Genomic DNA, 15148 nt, shown 5'->3' on the forward strand with positions numbered 1-15148 from the left:
AATCAACTAACATGCATATTTTCACTTTTGTCTGTATGTTCTTTGAAAGCCAATGGCAATGGTGCTTAGAGCAATGCAGATGTTTAAAAAAGATTTCAAAAGTTAAAATCGACAAAGGTGGGATTCGAAACCACGCGTGTACAGCAGATTAGCAGTCCATCGCCTTAACCACTCGGCCACCTCGTCTACAGGGATTATGTTAGGCATTCAAGTCTTTACAGGTAATAACACAAACATCTTCAAAATAGAACCACAATGCGTTCCTTGTTGAGGTACATCCAGCCGTTTGCAGGAAAACTGCCTCACTTGCTGTTGAGAAAAATTCATCAAAGTCCTGGGGTGTTTATAGGCATCGCCAAGATGACATTGGGAGGTGTTTCAATTGACACGTGTTGAATATGAGGAAGAGCATCATGCTGGCTCCAGTGGCACTGCCTGCAGCATGACAAAAATGTAGAAGGGACATTTGACTGCACCATTGGCTGAACATCAGTGGCAAAGTGTATATCAGGCTAAAAGGTAAGCTCCAGTGGCACAATATGGGCACTACAAGGCACCCATAATTTGGTGTCAGCTAAAAAGACAATGCCAGAGCTTGTGGGTGCTTTTGTACACTTGTGTGTGTGTTTGTGGGTGTAGTTTCATGTCGAAAACCAAAACACAGCAGCTCCAGTGGCGCAATCGGTTAGCGCGCGGTACTTATACAGCAGTACATGCAGTGAGCAATGCCGAGGTTGTGAGTTCAAGCCTCACCTGGAGCAACTTTGGAACTTTTTACTAATTCACCTCAAAACTGAATTATTGAACCAATAAATGTTCTGGACATTTTTTGGTTCACCTCAAGGTTTCCTTGATTGTCAGTTAATGTTGTATGACAGCTCCTCTGCCTTTTAGACATGGAATACTCATTGCAAGTTATTTATGGGGTGTTTGCGCTTTAAATACAGCTACGGAGGGTTTTTGAAAATAGAACAGAAAATAAAAAATGTCAACTGTTATTATACTCCATTTTCTGCTGAGCACCACTTACGGAAGACATTTGTAAAGGTAGAAAAAGGGTTACTGGAGTAGGATCCAGGAGACAATATCAACTTACAAAGAATAATGTTGTCTATTTACTGCATTATCGCCTTTGAAGCAAACCTCTGAGAATAAATACCCTTTCACTAATCAGGCAGTCACTTTGATAAAATCAAGCAGAACAAGGATGCTGATAGGAACTCGCCTCATTTGCATATGGGCTAGGGCTTCTGGGAGCCATGAGAATTAGGAGTTGAAGGTTTTGCAGATCGAGATTGCTAAAGAGCTGGGCATTTGCACAGACCTCTCCATGCCTGATTGGTGCCGAAGGTTAGTTGCAAGTGGTCCCCTGCTCACCCTACCTTACACAGGGCCATGCCCAGTTAGGCCCCTCAGGGCTAGGCCCGGCAGGGCTAAGCCCGGCGTTCGTCAGGCGAAGTGCCTGGACCCCTGCTCATCATACCTCAGAATCTGGTCTAGCTATTGCAGACATGGGGAATGGTGCTTATATCCCATTGACAGCGCCCACAAGCTGCATACTAATAGCCAATGATGTGTGAATGCGGTCAGGGTAGCAGACATATAGAACAATTGGGTGGGTTCGCTTCCGAACTGGATGCACAGGAGCAGGAGAGAATGGCTGTTGGCGATGTATGCAACTTGCTCTGCGTGAACACATCTACCGACCCCTTCCCCTACACACACGGGCACATACACACACACACACACACATAGCCATTGGAGCTATGCAGAGCTAATCAGAAAGATTGGTAATCATTAGAACATGAAAGATATGTGTTCATTTTTTATTAAACTTGTGGACTCCCGCAGAAACGGAGGGACTCACATCTCTAATTGAGGCTTGCTTACCTCTATACAAATGTGTTTGCTGGCTGTCTTTCTTCAACTGGTATGTGCGGTTGTGTCTGTCTTTGTCTTTCAACACGCCTGGCACGTTTACATTATCAAAGAGATGATTGTATGGAGATGGGGAACACCCCTCCGTTGCATTGTGAACTTGAACAGTCTTTTCACCAAAGCAGCTACATGCGACATTGCAAGGTTTTTGTCAGTCTTTGCCTGAAAACATTAGGCCTTCCTCTCGAACTCTATTTCACTCCTTCTGTGGAAGACTTCAATTATGAGGATGCATCCCGTCATAAAAGGTTCTCTGTAGATGGTGCAACTCTGGCTTCTCTTCCCCGTGCTTTTTGAAAATAATCCGCCCAAGGCCCTGATGAGGTTTGAACTCATGACCCCTGGTTTACGAGACCAGTGCTCTGCCACTGAGCTACAAGGCCACCTGCTGCTTGCTCACAGCCAACAACAGAAAGTGCAAAGAAACCATGGTTTTTACCTAGGTAGATCTCCAGGTATATGAATTTCTGGTTGTGTAAAAATGGCTGTATATCTCTGCATGTGTTCAGTACGTCATCATACATCTGATTTGCGAAAGCGTGTGTGCTTATGTTGGTGATACATTGTCGGTATGCGTTTGAGTATGTACTTTTACGGGTATGTATGTATTGAGTAGGATGCTGAACAGGTTCATGAGTTTAGATAGCAGGTCAGAATGATGGCAAAAGGAACATGTAAAAGGCAGACAACTAAAAGAAAAAAGAATTTGGGATGTAAGCTTGGGAGTTTACTAACTGCGCTGATTTTGGCTCCTATAATAGTAAAGAATGGAAACCTACGAGGAAAGTCTTTGACTAATTTCATTCTCCGCCTGCACCAATGAACTTATTTTTACATCTCTATTTCCATATCTGTACTCATTCCTGTCTTTCACAGGGAGGTTGAAAGACTTTGGTCTATGTTTAAATGCAGACTATAAAGAAAAAATACGACGAAGGTGGGATTCGAACCCACGCGTGCAGAGCACAATGGATTAGCAGTCCATCGCCTTAACCACTCGGCCACCTCGTCTGTTTGGGAACAGTGCTCGAATCCCATGCTTAAAGAAGAGATAAAACAATGGTGGTGCAAAGTCAGTGAAAAATAGATCATGTTTGTCATAATAGAAACAAGATCGTTGACTCGTTCTTCCTTACCCGGCCATTGATAGATAAACACATCAAGTTGAAGTTCAGAAAAATATAACAAGAGCTCCTGGAGGGTTCACAACACTAATCCAGAGGAAGGTGCTTGAGCTTCCGTATGGCACACCATTAGTAGTAAAACCAGCATAACGCAAGCTCCAGTTTCCCAGTGTTTGGCATCATTCAACGTTTCCAGCCAAGATCAAAGTTCAGATGCTGCTGCTTCCTGTGATGTCATTGAATTTAAATAGTGAGTGATGGCAATAACCCTTTTCCAATTAAATTTTGCCACATCAACGTCCCTGAAAATAGAGAAAGGCGTGCAACCCAGAACCGCTGTACTGTTCAATAGAGTAAGGGCTTCACCGTGATCATCTGCATCTGTCATCACAAAATTATCAAGGTCTTTTTCTTGAAGAAATTAGGTCCAGAAAGCCGACCTTCCCCACAGACTATTCAGACACCTTGCGCTTGTGGCTTTGTTATAGGCCCGAATCCATTGGTAAAAGGTTGCACAGGTACAATGTGCAATATCAGTTCCTATTCAACAATGTTCAAGAAAATTACCATTTGGAGGCCCTGATGAGGATCGAACTCACGACCCCTGGTTTACAAGACCAGTGCTCTGCCACTGAGCTACAGAGCCCCTCAGGTTACGACGCATAACAGCAACACAACGAGCACACAACATGATGTTTACTGGGTAGACATATTTGAAGGGTGTGTGAGAATGTATGTATATGATTGTGATTTGACCTGTTTTTTTCTGGCCGATTTTTTGAGGAGCAGCTAATTTGTGCGTATTCCGTGCAATTTTAGGGTGACTAATGAGGAGATGTGATGCGTGAAAGTTGAAAAAAACATGTACATGGCAGCAGAGAGACAATATGGATATTACCTTTGCTTTTTTAAATTTCTATCCGGATTCTGGCTCAAAGGGTAGTCAAGCACAGCAGATTGCATTCCTGCCAGTAACACGACAACCTTGTTTGTGTCCTTCTTAATCAACTAACATGCATATTTTCACTTTTGTCTGTATGTTCTTTGAAAGCCAATGGCAATGGTGCTTAGAGCAATGCAGATGTTTAAAAAAGATTTCAAAAGTTAAAATCGACAAAGGTGGGATTCGAAACCACGCGTGTACAGCAGATTAGCAGTCCATCGCCTTAACCACTCGGCCACCTCGTCTACAGGGATTATGTTAGGCATTCAAGTCTTTACAGGTAATAACACAAACATCTTCAAAATAGAACCACAATGCGTTCCTTGTTGAGGTACATCCAGCCGTTTGCAGGAAAACTGCCTCACTTGCTGTTGAGAAAAATTCATCAAAGTCCTGGGGTGTTTATAGGCATCGCCAAGATGACATTGGGAGGTGTTTCAATTGACACGTGTTGAATATGAGGAAGAGCATCATGCTGGCTCCAGTGGCACTGCCTGCAGCATGACAAAAATGTAGAAGGGACATTTGACTGCACCATTGGCTGAACATCAGTGGCAAAGTGTATATCAGGCTAAAAGGTAAGCTCCAGTGGCACAATATGGGCACTACAAGGCACCCATAATTTGGTGTCAGCTAAAAAGACAATGCCAGAGCTTGTGGGTGCTTTTGTACACTTGTGTGTGTGTTTGTGGGTGTAGTTTCATGTCGAAAACCAAAACACAGCAGCTCCAGTGGCGCAATCGGTTAGCGCGCGGTACTTATACAGCAGTACATGCAGTGAGCAATGCCGAGGTTGTGAGTTCAAGCCTCACCTGGAGCAACTTTGGAACTTTTTACTAATTCACCTCAAAACTGAATTATTGAACCAATAAATGTTCTGGACATTTTTTGGTTCACCTCAAGGTTTCCTTGATTGTCAGTTAATGTTGTATGACAGCTCCTCTGCCTTTTAGACATGGAATACTCATTGCAAGTTATTTATGGGGTGTTTGCGCTTTAAATACAGCTACGGAGGGTTTTTGAAAATAGAACAGAAAATAAAAAATGTCAACTGTTATTATACTCCATTTTCTGCTGAGCACCACTTACGGAAGACATTTGTAAAGGTAGAAAAAGGGTTACTGGAGTAGGATCCAGGAGACAATATCAACTTACAAAGAATAATGTTGTCTATTTACTGCATTATCGCCTTTGAAGCAAACCTCTGAGAATAAATACCCTTTCACTAATCAGGCAGTCACTTTGATAAAATCAAGCAGAACAAGGATGCTGATAGGAACTCGCCTCATTTGCATATGGGCTAGGGCTTCTGGGAGCCATGAGAATTAGGAGTTGAAGGTTTTGCAGATCGAGATTGCTAAAGGGCTGGGCATTTGCACAGACCTCTCCATGCCTGATTGGTGCCGAAGGTTAGTTGCAAGTGGTCCCCTGCTCACCCTACCTTACACAGGGCCATGCCCAGTTAGGCCCCTCAGGGCTAGGCCCGGCAGGGCTAAGCCCGGCGTTCGTCAGGCGAAGTGCCTGGACCCCTGCTCATCATACCTCAGAATCTGGTCTAGCTATTGCAGACATGGGGAATGGTGCTTATATCCCATTGACAGCGCCCACAAGCTGCATACTAATAGCCAATGATGTGTGAATGCGGTCAGGGTAGCAGACATATAGAACAATTGGGTGGGTTCGCTTCCGAACTGGATGCACAGGAGCAGGAGAGAATGGCTGTTGGCGATGTATGCAACTTGCTCTGCGTGAACACATCTACCGACCCCTTCCCCTACACACACGGGCACATACACACACACACACACACATAGCCATTGGAGCTATGCAGAGCTAATCAGAAAGATTGGTAATCATTAGAACATGAAAGATATGTGTTCATTTTTTATTAAACTTGTGGACTCCCGCAGAAACGGAGGGACTCACATCTCTAATTGAGGCTTGCTTACCTCTATACAAATGTGTTTGCTGGCTGTCTTTCTTCAACTGGTATGTGCGGTTGTGTCTGTCTTTGTCTTTCAACACGCCTGGCACGTTTACATTATCAAAGAGATGATTGTATGGAGATGGGGAACACCCCTCCGTTGCATTGTGAACTTGAACAGTCTTTTCACCAAAGCAGCTACATGCGACATTGCAAGGTTTTTGTCAGTCTTTGCCTGAAAACATTAGGCCTTCCTCTCGAACTCTATTTCACTCCTTCTGTGGAAGACTTCAATTATGAGGATGCATCCCGTCATAAAAGGTTCTCTGTAGATGGTGCAACTCTGGCTTCTCTTCCCCGTGCTTTTTGAAAATAATCCGCCCGAGGCCCTGATGAGGTTTGAACTCATGACCCCTGGTTTACGAGACCAGTGCTCTGCCACTGAGCTACAAGGCCACCTGCTGCTTGCTCACAGCCAACAACAGAAAGTGCAAAGAAACCATGGTTTTTACCTAGGTAGATCTCCAGGTATATGAATTTCTGGTTGTGTAAAAATGGCTGTATATCTCTGCATGTGTTCAGTACGTCATCATACATCTGATTTGCGAAAGCGTGTGTGCTTATGTTGGTGATACATTGTCGGTATGCGTTTGAGTATGTACTTTTACGGGTATGTATGTATTGAGTAGGATGCTGAACAGGTTCATGAGTTTAGATAGCAGGTCAGAATGATGGCAAAAGGAACATGTAAAAGGCAGACAACTAAAAGAAAAAAGAATTTGGGATGTAAGCTTGGGAGTTTACTAACTGCGCTGATTTTGGCTCCTATAATAGTAAAGAATGGAAACCTACGAGGAAAGTCTTTGACTAATTTCATTCTCCGCCTGCACCAATGAACTTATTTTTACATCTCTATTTCCATATCTGTACTCATTCCTGTCTTTCACAGGGAGGTTGAAAGACTTTGGTCTATGTTTAAATGCAGACTATAAAGAAAAAATACGACGAAGGTGGGATTCGAACCCACGCGTGCAGAGCACAATGGATTAGCAGTCCATCGCCTTAACCACTCGGCCACCTCGTCTGTTTGGGGACGGTGCTCGAATCCCATGCTTAAAGAAGAGATAAAACAATGGTGGTGCAAAGTCAGTGAAAAATAGATCATGTTTGTCATAATAGAAACAAGATCGTTGACTCGTTCTTCCTTACCCGGCCATTGATAGATAAACACATCAAGTTGAAGTTCAGAAAAATATAACTAGAGCTCCTGGAGGGTTCACAACACTAATCCAGAGGAAGGTGCTTGAGCTTCCGTATGGCACACCATTAGTAGTAAAACCAGCATAACGCAAGCTCCAGTTTCCCAGTGTTTGGCATCATTCAACGTTTCCAGCCAAGATCAAAGTTCAGATGCTGCTGCTTCCTGTGATGTCATTGAATTTAAATAGTGAGTGATGGCAATAACCCTTTTCCAATTAAATTTTGCCACATCAACGTCCCTGAAAATAGAGAAAGGCGTGCAACCCAGAACCGCTGTACTGTTCAATAGAGTAAGGGCTTCACCGTGATCATCTGCATCTGTCATCACAAAATTATCAAGGTCTTTTTCTTGAAGAAATTAGGTCCAGAAAGCCGACCTTCCCCACAGACTATTCAGACACCTTGCGCTTGTGGCTTTGTTATAGGCCCGAATCCATTGGTAAAAGGTTGCACAGGTACAATGTGCAATATCAGTTCCTATTCAACAATGTTCAAGAAAATTACCATTTGGAGGCCCTGATGAGGATCGAAATCACGACCCCTGGTTTACAAGACCAGTGCTCTGCCACTGAGCTACAGAGCCCCTCAGGTTACGACGCATAACAGCAACACAACGAGCACACAACATGATGTTTACTGGGTAGACATATTTGAAGGGTGTGTGAGAATGTATGTATATGATTGTGATTTGACCTGTTTTTTTCTGGCCGATTTTTTGAGGAGCAGCTAATTTGTGCGTATTCCGTGCAATTTTAGGGTGACTAATGAGGAGATGTGATGCGTGAAAGTTGAAAAAAACATGTACATGGCAGCAGAGAGACAATATGGATATTACCTTTGCTTTTTTAAATTTCTATCCGGATTCTGGCTCAAAGGGTAGTCAAGCACAGCAGATTGCATTCCTGCCAGTAACACGACAACCTTGTTTGTGTCCTTCTTAATCAACTAACATGCATATTTTCACTTTTGTCTGTATGTTCTTTGAAAGCCAATGGCAATGGTGCTTAGAGCAATGCAGATGTTTAAAAAAGATTTCAAAAGTTAAAATCGACAAAGGTGGGATTCGAAACCACGCGTGTACAGCAGATTAGCAGTCCATCGCCTTAACCACTCGGCCACCTCGTCTACAGGGATTATGTTAGGCATTCAAGTCTTTACAGGTAATAACACAAACATCTTCAAAATAGAACCACAATGCGTTCCTTGTTGAGGTACATCCAGCCGTTTGCAGGAAAACTGCCTCACTTGCTGTTGAGAAAAATTCATCAAAGTCCTGGGGTGTTTATAGGCATCGCCAAGATGACATTGGGAGGTGTTTCAATTGACACGTGTTGAATATGAGGAAGAGCATCATGCTGGCTCCAGTGGCACTGCCTGCAGCATGACAAAAATGTAGAAGGGACATTTGACTGCACCATTGGCTGAACATCAGTGGCAAAGTGTATATCAGGCTAAAAGGTAAGCTCCAGTGGCACAATATGGGCACTACAAGGCACCCATAATTTGGTGTCAGCTAAAAAGACAATGCCAGAGCTTGTGGGTGCTTTTGTACACTTGTGTGTGTGTTTGTGGGTGTAGTTTCATGTCGAAAACCAAAACACAGCAGCTCCAGTGGCGCAATCGGTTAGCGCGCGGTACTTATACAGCAGTACATGCAGTGAGCAATGCCGAGGTTGTGAGTTCAAGCCTCACCTGGAGCAACTTTGGAACTTTTTACTAATTCACCTCAAAACTGAATTATTGAACCAATAAATGTTCTGGACATTTTTTGGTTCACCTCAAGGTTTCCTTGATTGTCAGTTAATGTTGTATGACAGCTCCTCTGCCTTTTAGACATGGAATACTCATTGCAAGTTATTTATGGGGTGTTTGCGCTTTAAATACAGCTACGGAGGGTTTTTGAAAATAGAACAGAAAATAAAAAATGTCAACTGTTATTATACTCCATTTTCTGCTGAGCACCACTTACGGAAGACATTTGTAAAGGTAGAAAAAGGGTTACTGGAGTAGGATCCAGGAGACAATATCAACTTACAAAGAATAATGTTGTCTATTTACTGCATTATCGCCTTTGAAGCAAACCTCTGAGAATAAATACCCTTTCACTAATCAGGCAGTCACTTTGATAAAATCAAGCAGAACAAGGATGCTGATAGGAACTCGCCTCATTTGCATATGGGCTAGGGCTTCTGGGAGCCATGAGAATTAGGAGTTGAAGGTTTTGCAGATCGAGATTGCTAAAGGGCTGGGCATTTGCACAGACCTCTCCATGCCTGATTGGTGCCGAAGGTTAGTTGCAAGTGGTCCCCTGCTCACCCTACCTTACACAGGGCCATGCCCAGTTAGGCCCCTCAGGGCTAGGCCCGGCAGGGCTAAGCCCGGCGTTCGTCAGGCGAAGTGCCTGGACCCCTGCTCATCATACCTCAGAATCTGGTCTAGCTATTGCAGACATGGGGAATGGTGCTTATATCCCATTGACAGCGCCCACAAGCTGCATACTAATAGCCAATGATGTGTGAATGCGGTCAGGGTAGCAGACATATAGAACAATTGGGTGGGTTCGCTTCCGAACTGGATGCACAGGAGCAGGAGAGAATGGCTGTTGGCGATGTATGCAACTTGCTCTGCGTGAACACATCTACCGACCCCTTCCCCTACACACACGGGCACACACACACACACACACACACATAGCCATTGGAGCTATGCAGAGCTAATCAGAAAGATTGGTAATCATTAGAACATGAAAGATATGTGTTCATTTTTTATTAAACTTGTGGACTCCCGCAGAAACGGAGGGACTCACATCTCTAATTGAGGCTTGCTTACCTCTATACAAATGTGTTTGCTGGCTGTCTTTCTTCAACTGGTATGTGCGGTTGTGTCTGTCTTTGTCTTTCAACACGCCTGGCACGTTTACATTATCAAAGAGATGATTGTATGGAGATGGGGAACACCCCTCCGTTGCATTGTGAACTTGAACAGTCTTTTCACCAAAGCAGCTACATGCGACATTGCAAGGTTTTTGTCAGTCTTTGCCTGAAAACATTAGGCCTTCCTCTCGAACTCTATTTCACTCTTTCTGTGGAAGACTTCAATTATGAGGATGCATCCCGTCATAAAAGGTTCTCTGTAGATGGTGCAACTCTGGCTTCTCTTCCCCGTGCTTTTTGAAAATAATCCGCCCGAGGCCCTGATGAGGTTTGAACTCATGACCCATGGTTTACGAGACCAGTGCTCTGCCACTGAGCTACAAGGCCACCTGCTGCTTGCTCACAGCCAACAACAGAAAGTGCAAAGAAACCATGGTTTTTACCTAGGTAGATCTCCAGGTATATGAATTTCTGGTTGTGTAAAAATGGCTGTATATCTCTGCATGTGTTCAGTACGTCATCATACATCTGATTTGCGAAAGCGTGTGTGCTTATGTTGGTGATACATTGTCGGTATGCGTTTGAGTATGTACTTTTACGGGTATGTATGTATTGAGTAGGATGCTGAACAGGTTCATGAGTTTAGATAGCAGGTCAGAATGATGGCAAAAGGAACATGTAAAAGGCAGACAACTAAAAGAAAAAAGAATTTGGGATGTAAGCTTGGGAGTTTACTAACTGCGCTGATTTTGGCTCCTATAATAGTAAAGAATGGAAACCTACGAGGAAAGTCTTTGACTAATTTCATTCTCCGCCTGCACCAATGAACTTATTTTTACATCTCTATTTCCATATCTGTACTCATTCCTGTCTTTCACAGGGAGGTTGAAAGACTTTGGTCTATGTTTAAATGCAGACTATAAAGAAAAAATACGACGAAGGTGGGATTCGAACCCACGCGTGCAGAGCACAATGGATTAGCAGTCCATCGCCTTAACCACTCGGCCACCTCGTCTGTTTGGGAACGGTGCTCGAATCCCATGCTTAAAGAAGAGATAAAACAATGGTGGTGCAAAGTCAGTGAAAAATAGATCATGTTTGTCATAATAGAAACAAGATCGTTGACTCGTTCTTCCTTACCCGGCCATTGATAGATAAACACATCAAGTTGAAGTTCAGAAAAATATAACAAGAGCTCCTGGAGGGTTCACAACACTAATCCAGAGGAAGGTGCTTGAGCTTCCGTATGGCACACCATTAGTAGTAAAACCAGCATAACGCAAGCTCCAGTTTCCCAGTGTTTGGCATCATTCAACGTTTCCAGCCAAGATCAAAGTTCAGATGCTGCTCTGCTTCCTGTGATGTCATTGAATTTAAATAGTGAGTGATGGCAATAACCCTTTTCCAATTAAATTTTGCCACATCAACGTCCCTGAAAATAGAGAAAGGCGTGCAACCCAGAACCGCTGTACTGTTCAATAGAGTAAGGGCTTCACCGTGATCATCTGCATCTGTCATCACAAAATTATCAAGGTCTTTTTCTTGAAGAAATTAGGTCCAGAAAGCCGACCTTCCCCACAGACTATTCAGACACCTTGCGCTTGTGGCTTTGTTATAGGCCCGAATCCATTGGTAAAAGGTTGCACAGGTACAATGTGCAATATCAGTTCCTATTCAACAATGTTCAAGAAAATTACCATTTGGAGGCCCTGATGAGGATCGAACTCACGACCCCTGGTTTACAAGACCAGTGCTCTGCCACTGAGCTACAGAGCCCCTCAGGTTACGACGCATAACAGCAACACAACGAGCACACAACATGATGTTTACTGGGTAGACATATTTGAAGGGTGTGTGAGAATGTATGTATATGATTGTGATTTGACCTGTTTTTTTCTGGCCGATTTTTTGAGGAGCAGCTAATTTGTGCGTATTCCGTGCAATTTTAGGGTGACTAATGAGGAGATGTGATGCGTGAAAGTTGAAAAAAACATGTACATGGCAGCAGAGAGACAATATGGATATTACCTTTGCTTTTTTAAATTTCTATCCGGATTCTGGCTCAAAGGGTAGTCAAGCACAGCAGATTGCATTCCTGCCAGTAACACGACAACCTTGTTTGTGTCCTTCTTAATCAACTAACATGCATATTTTCACTTTTGTCTGTATGTTCTTTGAAAGCCAATGGCAATGGTGCTTAGAGCAATGCAGATGTTTAAAAAAGATTTCAAAAGTTAAAATCGACAAAGGTGGGATTCGAAACCACGCGTGTACAGCAGATTAGCAGTCCATCGCCTTAACCACTCGGCCACCTCGTCTACAGGGATTATGTTAGGCATTCAAGTCTTTACAGGTAATAACACAAACATCTTCAAAATAGAACCACAATGCGTTCCTTGTTGAGGTACATCCAGCCGTTTGCAGGAAAACTGCCTCACTTGCTGTTGAGAAAAATTCATCAAAGTCCTGGGGTGTTTATAGGCATCGCCAAGATGACATTGGGAGGTGTTTCAATTGACACGTGTTGAATATGAGGAAGAGCATCATGCTGGCTCCAGTGGCACTGCCTGCAGCATGACAAAAATGTAGAAGGGACATTTGACTGCACCATTGGCTGAACATCAGTGGCAAAGTGTATATCAGGCTAAAAGGTAAGCTCCAGTGGCACAATATGGGCACTACAAGGCACCCATAATTTGGTGTCAGCTAAAAAGACAATGCCAGAGCTTGTGGGTGCTTTTGTACACTTGTGTGTGTGTTTGTGGGTGTAGTTTCATGTCGAAAACCAAAACACAGCAGCTCCAGTGGCGCAATCGGTTAGCGCGCGGTACTTATACAGCAGTACATGCAGTGAGCAATGCCGAGGTTGTGAGTTCAAGCCTCACCTGGAGCAACTTTGGAACTTTTTACTAATTCACCTCAAAACTGAATTATTGAACCAATAAATGTTCTGGACATTTTTTGGTTCACCTCAAGGTTTCCTTGATTGTCAGTTAATGTTGTATGACAGCTCCTCTGCCTTTTAGACATGGAATACTCATTGCAAGTTATTTATGGGGTGTTTGCGCTTTAAATACAGCTACGGAGGGTTTTTGAAAATAGAACAGAAAATAAAAAATGTCAACTGTTATTATACTCCATTTTCTGCTGAGCACCACTTACGGAAGACATTTGTAAAGGTAGAAAAAGGGTTACTGGAGTAGGATCCAGGAGACAATATCAACTTACAAAGAATAATGTTGTCTATTTACTGCATTATCGCCTTTGAAGCAAACCTCTGAGAATAAATACCCTTTCACTAATCAGGCAGTCACTTTGATAAAATCAAGCAGAACAAGGATGCTGATAGGAACTCGCCTCATTTGCATATGGGCTAGGGCTTCTGGGAGCCATGAGAATTAGGAGTTGAAGGTTTTGCAGATCGAGATTGCTAAAGGGCTGGGCATTTGCACAGACCTCTCCATGCCTGATTGGTGCCGAAGGTTAGTTGCAAGTGGTCCCCTGCTCACCCTACCTTACACAGGGCCATGCCCAGTTAGGCCCCTCAGGGCTAGGCCCGGCAGGGCTAAGCCCGGCGTTCGTCAGGCGAAGTGCCTGGACCCCTGCTCATCATACCTCAGAATCTGGTCTAGCTATTGCAGACATGGGGAATGGTGCTTATATCCCATTGACAGCGCCCACAAGCTGCATACTAATAGCCAATGATGTGTGAATGCGGTCAGGGTAGCAGACATATAGAACAATTGGGTGGGTTCGCTTCCGAACTGGATGCACAGGAGCAGGAGAGAATGGCTGTTGGCGATGTATGCAACTTGCTCTGCGTGAACACATCTACCGACCCCTTCCCCTACACACACGGGCACACACACACACACACACACACATAGCCATTGGAGCTATGCAGAGCTAATCAGAAAGATTGGTAATCATTAGAACATGAAAGATATGTGTTCATTTTTTATTAAACTTGTGGACTCCCGCAGAAACGGAGGGACTCACATCTCTAATTGAGGCTTGCTTACCTCTATACAAATGTGTTTGCTGGCTGTCTTTCTTCAACTGGTATGTGCGGTTGTGTCTGTCTTTGTCTTTCAACACGCCTGGCACGTTTACATTATCAAAGAGATGATTGTATGGAGATGGGGAACACCCCTCCGTTGCATTGTGAACTTGAACAGTCTTTTCACCAAAGCAGCTACATGCGACATTGCAAGGTTTTTGTCAGTCTTTGCCTGAAAACATTAGGCCTTCCTCTCGAACTCTATTTCACTCCTTCTGTGGAAGACTTCAATTATGAGGATGCATCCCGTCATAAAAGGTTCTCTGTAGATGGTGCAACTCTGGCTTCTCTTCCCCGTGCTTTTTGAAAATAATCCGCCCGAGGCCCTGATGAGGTTTGAACTCATGACCCATGGTTTACGAGACCAGTGCTCTGCCACTGAGCTACAAGGCCACCTGCTGCTTGCTCACAGCCAACAACAGAAAGTGCAAAGAAACCATGGTTTTTACCTAGGTAGATCTCCAGGTATATGAATTTCTGGTTGTGTAAAAATGGCTGTATATCTCTGCATGTGTTCAGTACGTCATCATACATCTGATTTGCGAAAGCGTGTGTGCTTATGTTGGTGATACATTGTCGGTATGCGTTTGAGTATGTACTTTTACGGGTATGTATGTATTGAGTAGGATGCTGAACAGGTTCATGAGTTTAGATAGCAGGTCAGAATGATGGCAAAAGGAACATGTAAAAGGCAGACAACTAAAAGAAAAAAGAATTTGGGATGTAAGCTTGGGAGTTTACTAACTGCGCTGATTTTGGCTCCTATAATAGTAAAGAATGGAAACCTACGAGGAAAGTCTTTGACTAATTTCATTCTCCGCCTGCACCAATGAACTTATTTTTACATCTCTATTTCCATATCTGTACTCATTCCTGTCTTTCACAGGGAGGTTGAAAGACTTTGGTCTATGTTTAAATGCAGACTATAAAGAAAAAATACGACGAAGGTGGGATTCGAACCCACGCGTGCAGAGCACAATGGATTAGCAGTCCATCGCCTTAACCACTCGGCCACCTCGTCTGTTT

The 15148-nt window shown here is 43.6% G+C and overlaps 15 non-coding genes across 15 annotated transcripts; 4 read left to right on the top strand and 11 right to left on the bottom strand.

Moving 5' to 3' along the window:
• The first annotated feature begins 666 nt into the window (after positions 1 to 666).
• TRNAI-UAU (transfer RNA isoleucine (anticodon UAU)) lies at positions 667 to 761 on the top strand. Its single transcript has 2 exons — positions 667 to 704; positions 726 to 761. It is a non-coding gene; the product is annotated as a tRNA-Ile (tRNA).
• A 1488-nt stretch (positions 762 to 2249) lies between these two features.
• TRNAT-CGU (transfer RNA threonine (anticodon CGU)) lies at positions 2250 to 2321 on the bottom strand. Its single transcript has one exon. It is a non-coding gene; the product is annotated as a tRNA-Thr (tRNA).
• A 546-nt stretch (positions 2322 to 2867) lies between these two features.
• Positions 2868 to 2949, bottom strand: TRNAS-GCU (transfer RNA serine (anticodon GCU)). Its single transcript has one exon. It is a non-coding gene; the product is annotated as a tRNA-Ser (tRNA).
• A 687-nt stretch (positions 2950 to 3636) lies between these two features.
• TRNAT-UGU (transfer RNA threonine (anticodon UGU)) lies at positions 3637 to 3708 on the bottom strand. The gene has a single exon. It is a non-coding gene; the product is annotated as a tRNA-Thr (tRNA).
• Positions 3709 to 4730: 1022 nt separating this feature from the next.
• Positions 4731 to 4825, top strand: TRNAI-UAU (transfer RNA isoleucine (anticodon UAU)). Its single transcript has 2 exons — positions 4731 to 4768; positions 4790 to 4825. It is a non-coding gene; the product is annotated as a tRNA-Ile (tRNA).
• A 1488-nt stretch (positions 4826 to 6313) lies between these two features.
• TRNAT-CGU (transfer RNA threonine (anticodon CGU)) lies at positions 6314 to 6385 on the bottom strand. Its single transcript has one exon. It is a non-coding gene; the product is annotated as a tRNA-Thr (tRNA).
• Positions 6386 to 6931: 546 nt separating this feature from the next.
• Positions 6932 to 7013, bottom strand: TRNAS-GCU (transfer RNA serine (anticodon GCU)). Its single transcript has one exon. It is a non-coding gene; the product is annotated as a tRNA-Ser (tRNA).
• A 687-nt stretch (positions 7014 to 7700) lies between these two features.
• On the bottom strand, positions 7701 to 7772 carry TRNAT-UGU (transfer RNA threonine (anticodon UGU)). The gene has a single exon. It is a non-coding gene; the product is annotated as a tRNA-Thr (tRNA).
• Positions 7773 to 8794: 1022 nt separating this feature from the next.
• TRNAI-UAU (transfer RNA isoleucine (anticodon UAU)) lies at positions 8795 to 8889 on the top strand. Its single transcript has 2 exons — positions 8795 to 8832; positions 8854 to 8889. It is a non-coding gene; the product is annotated as a tRNA-Ile (tRNA).
• A 1488-nt stretch (positions 8890 to 10377) lies between these two features.
• On the bottom strand, positions 10378 to 10449 carry TRNAT-CGU (transfer RNA threonine (anticodon CGU)). The gene has a single exon. It is a non-coding gene; the product is annotated as a tRNA-Thr (tRNA).
• A 546-nt stretch (positions 10450 to 10995) lies between these two features.
• Positions 10996 to 11077, bottom strand: TRNAS-GCU (transfer RNA serine (anticodon GCU)). The gene has a single exon. It is a non-coding gene; the product is annotated as a tRNA-Ser (tRNA).
• A 689-nt stretch (positions 11078 to 11766) lies between these two features.
• Positions 11767 to 11838, bottom strand: TRNAT-UGU (transfer RNA threonine (anticodon UGU)). The gene has a single exon. It is a non-coding gene; the product is annotated as a tRNA-Thr (tRNA).
• Positions 11839 to 12860: 1022 nt separating this feature from the next.
• TRNAI-UAU (transfer RNA isoleucine (anticodon UAU)) lies at positions 12861 to 12955 on the top strand. Its single transcript has 2 exons — positions 12861 to 12898; positions 12920 to 12955. It is a non-coding gene; the product is annotated as a tRNA-Ile (tRNA).
• Positions 12956 to 14443: 1488 nt separating this feature from the next.
• On the bottom strand, positions 14444 to 14515 carry TRNAT-CGU (transfer RNA threonine (anticodon CGU)). The gene has a single exon. It is a non-coding gene; the product is annotated as a tRNA-Thr (tRNA).
• A 546-nt stretch (positions 14516 to 15061) lies between these two features.
• Positions 15062 to 15143, bottom strand: TRNAS-GCU (transfer RNA serine (anticodon GCU)). Its single transcript has one exon. It is a non-coding gene; the product is annotated as a tRNA-Ser (tRNA).
• Between the last annotated feature and the right edge of the window lie 5 nt (positions 15144 to 15148).

This window comes from Ambystoma mexicanum, unplaced genomic scaffold (genome assembly GCF_040938575.1).
Source record: "Ambystoma mexicanum isolate Mex_15411 unplaced genomic scaffold, UKY_AmexF1_1 Mex_scaf46, whole genome shotgun sequence".
Classification (NCBI taxonomy): Eukaryota; Metazoa; Chordata; class Amphibia; order Caudata; family Ambystomatidae; genus Ambystoma; species Ambystoma mexicanum.